We start from the raw sequence: 11,758 nt of genomic DNA on the forward strand, positions 1-11,758 counted from the left end.
TCTTAGAAATCTGAGCTTAGAAAGCCCCAGACTTATAAAGGTGTTCCAAATAATTGTTGGCCTAAAAGAAGACACTATTTTTATTTATTTTATTTTATGGGGGGGAGGGTGGGAGATACCAGGGATTGAACTTTGATGTACCTCCTATACCCTGCCTGTGCCAGTATAGGAGCTCCCCATGACACCCAGGTGGGAGGTGTCTCCCGACTCTGGAGCAGCAAGTCCCCTACACCCTGGCTGCAGAGATATAGGAGCTTCCCCCATATGCAGGTGGGAGGGGTCTCTTGCCTTGAGGGACGAATCCTCTCTACCCTGGCTGCAGCAGGATAGGAGCTCCCCCTGACACCCAGGTGAAAGGGTTCTCCCTCTGGGAGGGACGAGACCCTGCTACCCTGGCTACAGCTATATAAGTGCCCCCCCAGGGGGGAAGGGTCTCCTGCCTTGAGGGGCGAGTCCCCTCTACCCTGGTTAAGGCCCCATTTACTGGCCCCCTCCTGTGAGTCACCTCTGTTCCCCTTGTGGTGTGGTATCCTGGCAATGCCCGGATCCTCTTCTCCCCCACCTTCTTTCTAGCCTTGGCTCTTCAAATTGGTCCTGTTGCTTCGCTACCTTGTCCTGCAGTGGTGGTGGGGGGGCGTGAAGAGACGCGAAATCAACACACAGACTCTGGGAGCTGGTGAGAGAACTGGCTGGAGACCCACCTCAGGTCGTTGTCTAGTAGGTCAGTTTATTTTTGGAATGCATACAATTGTTATAGGGTCTGAGTGGGGCATGCCCATCGATCACACACAAGCAAGATAATATCCATAAGCCAATCATCTTATGCCTAATGTAACCACACTATGAGGATATTCTAAATATTGCTATCATCAGAAAGGGTCTTTGTCCCTAGGGGAGGGGATTTCTAAGTTAGAACTTCCATTCCTGAAGCTCCTGCCCATCATTTTCCTGGCCTGGCAGCTTGGCCACACTAACCACAAGTGCTAAGGATGTGGTTTCAATAAAGGCTGGCTAGATCAGAGCATCCCATCCTGTTCCTATCAGGCCTGAACAAGTGTAGATTCTTCAAGCACTCCGAGCTGCTCATAGCTGCTAGTTGTTAGCTGTAAACTGAAAGTTATTCCACCAAATCAATAAACGGGCTAAGGAATGGAACCAGATGCTTCACAGAAGAAGAAATACAATCGATCAAAAAAATATATGAAAAAGTGTTCGCCATCTCTAGCAGTTAGAGAAATGTGAATCAAAACTAAGATTTCATCTCACTCCAGTCAGAATGGCAATTATTAAGAATATAAGCATTAATAAATGATGGTGAGGATGTAGGGGGAAAGGTACACTCACACATTGCTGGTGGGAATACAAATTGGTGCAACCATAATGCAAAGCAGTATGGAGATTTCTCAGAAAACTTGAAATGGAATCACCATTTGACCCAGCTACCCTACTCCTCAGTATATATCCAAAGTACGTAAAATCAGCATGCTACAGTGATACAGCCACATCAATGTTTATAACAGCTCAATTCACAATAGCCAAACTAAGGAACCAACCTAGATGCCCTTCAACAGATGAATGATAAAGAAAATGTGATATATATATATAATATATATAGTATATATATATAATATATATATAATATATATATAGTAGAATATTACTCAACCTTAAAGAAGAATGAAATTATTGCATTTGCCAGTAAATGGATGGCTCTGTAGAGTATCATGCTAAAGGAAATAAGCCAGTTCCAAAAAAAAAAACCAAAGGCCAAATGTTATTTCTGATATGTGGATGCTAATTCACAATAAGGGGTGGGAGCTAGGGAAGAACAGATGTAATTGGGGTTAGACAGAGGAGAGTGAAGGGAGTAGAGGGAATATGGGAGTAGAAAGGGTAGTAGAATGAATCAGACATTATTGCCCTATGTGCATATACAATTACATGACCAGTGTGATTCTACATTGTGTACAACCAGAAGAGGGAGCAGTTGTACTCCATTAATGTATGCTGTGTCAAAATGCTTTATACTGTCATGTATAACTAATTAGAACAAATAAAGTAAAAACAGATTAATGAATAAAGAAAATGTGGTATATATACACAATGTAATATTACTCAGCCACAAAGAAGAATGAAATTATGGCATTTGCCAGTAAATGGATGGCTCTGTAGACTGTCATGCCAAAGGAAATAAGCCAATTCCAAAAACCAAAAGCCAAACGTTGTCTCTGATATGTGGGTGCTGACTCACAATAGGTGAGGGCACTGAGGGAAGGGCTGGAGGTTTACTGCATTGGACAGGGAAGGATGGGGGAAAGAGGAGGGATGGCAATGGGAAAGATAGTAGAATGAATTGGACATAACTTTCCTATGTTCATGTATGAACACATGACCAGTGTAACTCCACATCACGTACAATCACAGAATGGGAAGTTATACTCCACATAGGTATAATATGTCAAAATACATTCTACTGTCATGTATAACTAAAAAGAACAAACAAAAAATAAAGAGATCAAATTTTTTTTTTACAAAAGTGCGTGTGGCAACTCATGACTGATTTAATTCCAATGCAAATTCTTCTAGGCAGAGACCATGTCTACTTTGTACTTTTGTATCTGCAGTATTTGTCAAGTGGGTGTCACACAGAAGATTATCAATATTTTTTGAAAAATAAACAAGTGACTATCCAGATGCCATGGCACATGCCTATAATCCCAATGGCTCAGGAGGCTAAGACAAGAGGATTGTGAGTTCAAAGGCAGCTTCAGCAATTTAGCAAGGCCCTAAGTAACTCAGCGAGACCCTGTCTCTAAATAAATATTAAGAAAGGGCTGGGGATGTGGTTCAATCATTGAGCACCCCTGGGTTCAATTCCTGGTACCAAAAAAAGAATTAAACAAATTAATTAATTAGTTAAGTGGTTATATCAGCCATTTCTCATGTTTGCCAGCTTTAATGAAGAGGGATTTTTCTTCACCAAATGGTGATTCCAAATGTGAATTTATAGAATAAATATTCCCCTGATTTCAACGGATGGTGATTACTTTAACAACCCTTTATCAGAAGCCTGCCTTAGGGATTGCAACTGAATTTATTCACACATTTTTCAAACTTATTGGAACACAGAGTGTTTATAGAGTGACAGAAGGCACTGTTTGATCTGAAGATTATGTTGAATAACCTGAGTTATGCTGCGGGGAGATTGATGCTACCTGAAAATTAAACACAGCACATTTAAAAGTTAGTGTAGGAATTGTGATAGACTGGAATCAAGAAATAATTACAGGATGACATTTCATTTTATGGATTGGTTTCAGCAACAAATTATAAAATGTCAACACTTTCTTTTTTGGTATTGTAAAACACCAGATGTCAGATTAATAGTTATGTAAAGATTTTATTCATTTACCAAAAAACAATTAGACTTGAGTCACAAATAATAGACAATACATTTATTTTGTACAACTCAGTCCTTTTAATAACAAAGAAATTGATAATTTATTTGATAATTCCAGAATTCAAATTCCACTGAAAGTAGCTGAATTAGATACATTCCATGATATATTTGTTAAAAACATTTTTATTTCACATAGGCTTAATTATGGCAGTGCACAGTGCCTGATCAATTGAGCACTCATGTCTAGCCTCAAGATCTAGATAATGTCAGAAACACATGAAAATCAGAGATCTAATATTTCTTATTTAATATATTATATGACTATAGAATTTAATTCAAATATGAGTGAATGACCTCTACCATTTTATTAAACTTTTTGTGTAACTTTCCAAATATTCTCAATTTTTTTCACTCTAGGTTATTTATTTTATTTGGTTTATCCTGACACAGTTTTATGGGTCTCTTGATAATTGGATATTATAGGTAAAAATAATACAGGTGGTCTGGGACACATTTTGGAGTTACCTGTGCTCTAAATGGACAGGTGAATGGACAGGAGGGGTCCTTCTCAGCATGAACAGTCACATGCCTTCTTTCCTCTTCCTAAAAGGATTTTTTTTTTCTGACAGAGGGATACGGTGACCTAGTGGAATAAGGGCTTGTTGATATGAACCATCAAAACTAGCAGAGTTTGAGTGGGGTTGTGGCTCAGTGGCAGAGCACTTCCCTTGCACTTGTGAAGCACAGGGTTCAATTCTCAGCACCACATAAAAATAAATAAATAAAGATATTGTGTCCATGTATAACTCAAAATATATTTTTAAAAAACTATCAGTTTGATTTCAATAGCTAAAAGTACAGCTTTTAGAATGGGCTTTTAGTTTATCTATGTAAAAGGCAATACAGATTAACTGAACATCATTTTCAAACAGAGAAAAAAGGAAAAAAGGGCTAGTTTGAAACCATCCTAATGACTCCATGTGACAAATTTACCTTCATTTTTGTCTTACCGTGATTGATTTAGACTTCATCAGTGTTTCTTTTCAATGAAATTTGAAGCTCCAAGACTTCTATAGACAATAAATTCTATTCAAATAATAATTATCCTTGGATGTGCTTGGTCATGTAAAAAATTCTAAAATAACCTTATATACATGTTCTTTGTCAAATGAATAAGATAGGGCTGAAGATGCAACTCACTGGTAGAGTGCTTCCTATCATGTGCCAGGCTATAGTTCAATCCTGAGTATGGCAAAAAATAAAATAAGGCAGAGTTGATGGATAAGTACAGTTTTTAAAAGTCAGATTCTATGGGCCTGGGGATACAGTTCAGTTGGTAGAGTGCTTGCTTCACATGCACAAGGCCCTGGGTTCAATCCCCAGCACCACCAAAAAAAAAAAAAAAGCAAAACTTGCTATGAATGTAAACATCATCAATTAAAACAAAAAGCAGGGCTGGGCTGGGGTTGTATCTCAGTGGTAGAGCACTAGCTTAAAATGTGTGAGGCACTGGGTTTGATTCTTAGCACCACATATAAGATAAAATGAAGAAACTAAAAAAATATTATTTTTTTAAAATGTAATTTGGTTAAAAAATTATATTCTACATAATTTTTTAAAGGATACAATAAAGATCCTTGTTAAGCATCTACCAGGTCACTCTTCCAGGCCATTGCAGACCTGGCCCTGTAGGAATCAGTAAGTTAATAATTCAATCAATTGCCATTATTCAGTCAATATATACTCAGCAAATGTGTATGTGCACAGAGCTTTGATATGTTATGAGGGAGACAAATGTGAGTAATAACTTTAAAAAAATTATAGTATAGATAGACAGCATGACTTTATTTTATTTAATTTTTTAATGTGGTGCTGAGGATCAAACCCAGTGCCTCACACAGGCTAGGCAAGTTCTCTGCCACTGAGCTACAGCCCCAACCTGAGTGATAAATTTTTGACTGTCAAGGAACTTAATCTTTATAGGAGCTGAGGCCCAACATAAACAACCCTAAAGGCAAAATGGCACAGGAAAGCACAAAAGGGATGCTGTGGGAAGACAAAGGAAGAAGTCCATGACAGTTGACAAGACACAATCACAAAATAAGAGGAAGAGAATGAGAAGACAACCTATTCACTCTTGGCACCGGGATTTCAGCACCACACTCAAACCAAGGTGAGGGGCTCAGAGCACCTCAGCTAAGAGCTAAGTTCTGTCTTCCACTTAAATCATCTGCCACCTTCATCCTCAGGCTCTTGGAGAGTTTTAGGGGTAAATTAATTGAGACAAGCCATACACTTGCTAATGTCAGGTATTGTGAGGTTATAAGGAAATATTTTTATGTATTGCCATTTAATTGATGCATCATTTCAGTCAATAAGTCTAATAGTATGTCCAGTGTACCTTAAGCAGCTGGCCGAGAACAAGCAGAGAGTTGTGATGTATGGAAGACGAGCATAGGAGCAATACAGCCTGGCCACCAATTTGGGAGAAACAGAAAAATAAACTTTTTTCTTCTAGGGACTCCATCTGAGTTAAGCTGTTAGGTGCCTAGGGGACCAAGAGAAAGAAGTAGTAACAATGACAGACAGTAGTTATTACCGATGATAAACCATGAATCTCAGCCAGAATACATGCAGACATGCAGCAGGGTCCAGTGTTACTAGCACACTCTATGTTATCTCCCCTGTTTACCCAAGTGTTTTAAATGAAATAAATCGTTTTCTGCTCAATTTCAGACACTGTTGCAAAATTTCCTCTGTCCTTGGAGTGCAATTGCATGGTCAAAAGGAAGATGCAGCTGGGCATGGTGGCGCAAACCTGTAATCCCAGTGGCTCAGGAGGCTGGAGGCAGGAGGTTTGCAAGTTCAAAGCCAGCCTCAGCAAAAGTGAGGCACTAAGCAATTCAGTGAGACCCTGTTTCTAAATAAAATACAAAATAGAGTTGGGGATAGGCCTAGTGCCCCTGAGTTCAATCCCTGCCCCCCCTCAAAAAGGAAAATGCAAATGGAATTGATAATTACCAAAATCATTAAAGCCCAATGGGTCAAGATGACTGATGTTCTTTTACATAGAAGCAGCAGCCGGCATTAACAAATCAGTATATCAAAAAATCAACTGTGTGAAAAGAACAGAGTATCTCCTTTTGTCTCACTCCCTGCTTGCATTATTGTCCATTCTATTTTCCTTAAGAGGCTCAAAAACTCTCTTATCATTTTTCCAATGGTGTGCACATTCTGTGGCAGAACAACAGGACTGAGGTCATTTTCTTTCTTTTTTTAAAATTTATTTTTAGTTGTTGATAGACCTTTATTTTATTTATTTATATGCAATGCAGTGCCTCACACATGCCAGGCAAGTTCACTACCATTGAGCCCCAGCCCCAGGCCTTGAGATCATTTCATTATATGTGTATTAATACTAAGTAGAATGTCAACTGTATCAATTTATTAAAGTCTTAAGTTTTGTGTTCCAAAGTACAAAATTAAATTCAACAAAACATACACACAGCAGCAGGTAAGCATCGTGAATTCAGGACCCCTCAGAGTTTTTCCCACTTCTCAAGCACTAACAATTCATTCTCCTTAGCAAGCAGGCTGATTTATTCCCCAAGCTAGTAAGAAAGTGGTATATTTCTATTCATCTGTAGATAACTCATTTGCAACAAAGATAGCCCATCCGTTTCTATTGCAGTTTAACTTGCCACTAAAATGGACCCAGACATACCATTCTTTACAAAGTGCATCTTCCTTGGAAGGCTGCTAGACAATTGATCTGTTTCCTCCCTGAGTTGCATTATAATTTCATCAGTGAGTTCAAATATTGGATAAAATAGAAGAACAAGGAGATTATTAGTAATTTTTTTTCAAAAAGCCCATCAACTTTAATTTCTGGTGGTGCAGAATTTAGAAGTCTCAGATGAGGATGTTAAAATTTATAGACAAGAGCCAATTTAGAAAACATTAAACTAGAAGGAAATTGGTTTAAAACCACATCAAAAAATCAAAAGGACTAAAGTAATTCTAAAAACTAAGGCAGAATGCTTTTGAAAGACTTAAATTTATAAGGATCTTTAAGGGGTATATATCCCCCAAAGATAAACTTAAAATAACCCTTTTACTCTAAACTTTCTAAATTTGGATTCATCAGGACTTAGTGCTGCAGAAAGACATATGTATCCAAAAAAATGTACTTAAGCCTAAGGTGCTTTGGAAAGATATTCTAACAGGACAATGGAAAGGTGCTGACCCAGTGATTGTCTGGATTCATGGTTCTGTTTATGTTTTTCCACAGGGAGAACAGCAGCCGATTTGGATTCCAGAGATATTAACTAAAGCAATTTCTACAGAAAAAGAAGATGATTTGACTCAAATCCATAACACCTGATATCCAGAGCTCCAGCTAGGCTATTCTTACATTTGCAACAGTGATTAACCAGGGTGCTTTTATCAATATCTATTTTATTATTGCCTTTTCCCACATGATAAAGTTCTATTTTATTTTTTGAGCTCATACAGACCTAGGTTAATGTTTTTCTGATCAGTTTTATTTTTTGACTGTGGAGTTTTTAAACATTGCAATGGAGATTTCACCTAGGTAAAGCTACAAGGCCTTTATTATTGTCTTATGTGTTGTATGTTTGTGTGCACATTTGTGTTTTGTGTTGTATATCTGTGTGTGTATGTCCATATATCATATATGAGGAGCGCTCATGAAAAAATGGATCCGATTTTTTTTTTTACTCACGTGATTTAAATGGTTTAATTTAAATTAGGTAAACAGCTGTTAAGGATTGTTTTTAAAGGAGGTTAACAGATCTGTTTGTTTACTTTTACCTTTCCTTTTCATTATATTTAATAATTCTGTTCAGGATAATGTCTCTTTATCATCATTGCCAGAATTCCCATCTCCATCCCAGTGCCGGTGAAGACTAAGATAAAACCAAACTATAGCTTCTATGATAGCTATCACAGTAAACTGTATAAACTGATGCATCTATGAATATAACTCAACAAATAATGTTCAATCAAGGACTCGATTTACTTTGGGAGGAAATGGACATGTTGATAGACTCCTCCACTTTGAACTGTTTGCAGAACTTGCCTGGACTATATATCAGTTGTATGCATTGTGAACTTTCATCTGGTGCAGTGAATTGTGGTAGTGCTGGCATATCTTTGCTGATGGTGTCACCAGTGATGCAATTTTTCCAAAGGAACTGTCAACTGGCTTGGTGTCGTGGCATTTCTGTATCCTCCTCCCTTCTGCTAGTGATGATCTTAAATTTGGGGGCCAATAGAGGTGAGCCAAAGAACCTCACCCCCCCACTGATGCAGAGGCCTATCCAAAAGTATGGCTGTATGCTGGACCGGTAGTCAGTGACGGGTATGATCCAATTGCAGTGGTATCAACCTAAGACAGGAGGCTGATGCCTAGAGGTCAGTTTTTCCCATGACGGGTAAGAACCATATGTTGAATTGAACAACCTACCAGGCATGGTCCTTAAGCCACATTGCTTGTTGTTTAATTAATCAGAAAGGGGGAGATGCTGAGGGCTATTGCCAAGGAGGACATTGCATGAGAGGTGACCTTGCTCAAGGACCAGGGCGGATCCAGGTTTAGGGTGGATCAGGGTTTAGGGAGTATCCTGCTCCTTGGGTTTAGGGCGGTTCCAGGTTTAAGGTGTACTCTGCTGGGAATAGGGCGTATCCGGCTGCCTCAGGCACGCCCCATTCTTGAGTTCCCCTTGAGTTCTCTTGGGATTCAGAGAGTATTTGGGATAAAAAGACTGGGAGAGCCCAGTGGTTTTCTGGCCCTGAACGTGATTTTCCCCCAGAACATGTTTGTAGAGGGCTGGTGTGAGTTCGGGAATAAAGAGTTGCTGTTTGAATCTACAAGGTGTGTGGTGGCTCGTGATTTTGTGCCCAGCAAGACTGCGGCAGGCATATGCCTGTAATCTTAGCAAGTTGGGAGGCTGAGGCAAGAGGATTATAAGTTTGAGGCCAGCCTTAGCAACTTGATGAGATCCTGTTTCAAAACAAAACATTTTAAAAATGGGCTAAGAATGAAGCACCCCTGGGTTCAATCCCCAATACTGGGTTGGGGGCAGGGAAATAAAAGAAATACTTCTTTTTCCTTTTTTTTTTTTTTTTTTGGTTCAAGGGATTAGAGCCCAGGGCCTTGTGCATGCAAGGTAAGTGCTCTACCAACTAAGCTATACACTTGTAAGTGTCCGGTGGAGCATCAGAGAAAGAGACCACACAAGAGACTGACTTTATGCAATTGGCATAGGGGGTTTATTAATTCAGCATGCTGAGGTTCCAGGCTCACTCAGGAAGATAGAGCAGCCCAGAGCCCAGAGCAGAAGTCAAGCAGAGCTTAAGTACACTTTTTGGAGAGGGCGGGGGGCTTTGCATACATCAGAACAAATCATCATGAGGCACGGGAAAATTGAACAACAACTCTAAGACATGATTAGTACATTCATTGGCGGGAACAGTCTGGGCAGGGGTGATTGGTCACTTCTAAGCGGGGGTACACATTCAAACTGATTGGTTTTGGGGCCTGGATGCCCACGTGCCGAGCTACTTAGAGCCCTTAGCTATTAAAAAACCAGGGAATCAGTGGAAATATTTACTGGGCAGTTCAGGTATTGTCCTAACAGCTACAGGGATTACAGGTTCCCGGGGTAGCAGAGGAATTTTAACAATACCTAGTCTTTTACTTTTTAGCCCAGGCCTTGCAATTTAGAAACTTTACAATGCCTGATCTTTTACACTTTAACTCAAGCTTTGCAGCTTAGAATTAGCTTAGAAATTTTCCCTTTACACACTCACTCCAGATATATGTGTGTTTTTTTTTTTAATGTGGTGCTGAGAATTGAACTCGGTCCCGCACATGCCAGGTGAGCGCTCTACTGCTGAGCCACAATCCCAGCCCATAAAGAAATACTAAATATATATATATATATATATATATATATATATATATATATATATAGTTTCTTTCCTTCAACAGCCTAAATTAATCTAATTATAGAAAGTCAGAAATTTATACTTTAAGCAGGTGATAAACAAGGCAGAAGAAATGATTGAGTACAGACAATTTACCACACTCACTTAATGGCTTAAAACACATGAAGGTATTCTCTTAAAGCTCAGGAGGTTAGGGCTGGGGTTGTGACTCAATGGTAGAGCGCTCACCTAGCATGTGCAAGGCCCTGGGTTTGATCCTTAGCACCACATAAAAATAAATAAATAAAATAAAAAGGTATTGTGTCCAACTACAACTAAAAAGTAAATATTAAAAAAAAAAAGATCAGGAGGTAGACCCGTGAGCTGTCAGGACTGGTCAATATGCTGCGTGCAACCCCGGTTCCCCCTGTCCCTCCCAGAATGCCCAGACTAAGACCAAGATGGTCTGAAAGCCACTAGGAAAAGCTCATCCAAGACGCTGCCTAGCTCCTAGGCACCATGTCAAACATGATTTGCGTGAAGACAAAGGCCTTCTCTCCCTGGCTGGCAAGAGGAAGTGCAGAGGGAACTTGCCCAAGGGGTCTGTGAAGATCCTCTGGGACTGGCTGTACTTGTACTGCTTCAAGCCCTGCCCTTCAATTCAGACGTTGAGCCTTTCTGGAAGGACCAACCTCTCAGTGCCGCACACATGTAATTGGTTCATCAACCTCTGGTAGTGGCTTCCCCAGACTCGCTTTGGCAGGATGGCAAAGACCCTAATCAGTTTACCATCTCCTATCACAGTGCTAGGCCCTGGGAAGTGGCCCTGCCAGGTGGTACAGCCTCTGGGTGCTGACTGTATCTATACCAGGCCCCATCAATGTGCTCTTTGTGTGCTCCATGCTGCTCCACACAGGCGAGTGGGGAAAGCCAGCAGCCCTCTTCCCACAAGGAGAGTCCCTCCCCTACTGACCTCTGGTAGTACACTGCCCTTCTGACCAGGGCTGAGACTGGGAACCCCGCAGATGGACTCATCAACACACCACAGTTAATAAACTAGGCAAAAGAAATGATTGAATGCAGACAATACCCTCACAGGTAGGAATTAGAGTCAATTGAAAGAACTAGGCCTTCATCAGGAGCAGCAGGACCTGGCACCCTAGATCCTACACTTTCCTATCACTTTAGGTTTTGAGAACTCCAAGAAAGCATCAGCCAACAAGGGTGCTCAAGGCTCAAGCCAGCTGTTCTGGGTTCTTGGTTCACTTCCCTTCCATACAGAGGGTCTTCATAGATCACTGCCAAGCATCAGGACCATCTTCTCTGTCCAGAGGTCTTTAGCAGGAAGGTGTCAGCTGGCATCACTGCATTGTGACAGGGACTTCTCTGCTGACTCTGCCAAGTCTC

At 40.1% G+C, this 11,758-nt stretch overlaps 1 pseudogene; it reads left to right on the forward strand.

The window, feature by feature from the left end:
• Nucleotides 1-11,411, forward strand: part of LOC101965555 (homeobox protein TGIF2 pseudogene) — a 54,228-nt pseudogene extending 42,817 nt beyond the window's left edge.
• Nucleotides 11,412-11,758: the final 347 nt, after the last annotated feature.

The sequence above is a fragment of the Ictidomys tridecemlineatus genome, unplaced genomic scaffold (assembly GCF_052094955.1).
Source record: "Ictidomys tridecemlineatus isolate mIctTri1 unplaced genomic scaffold, mIctTri1.hap1 Scaffold_746, whole genome shotgun sequence".
Classification (NCBI taxonomy): Eukaryota; Metazoa; Chordata; class Mammalia; order Rodentia; family Sciuridae; genus Ictidomys; species Ictidomys tridecemlineatus.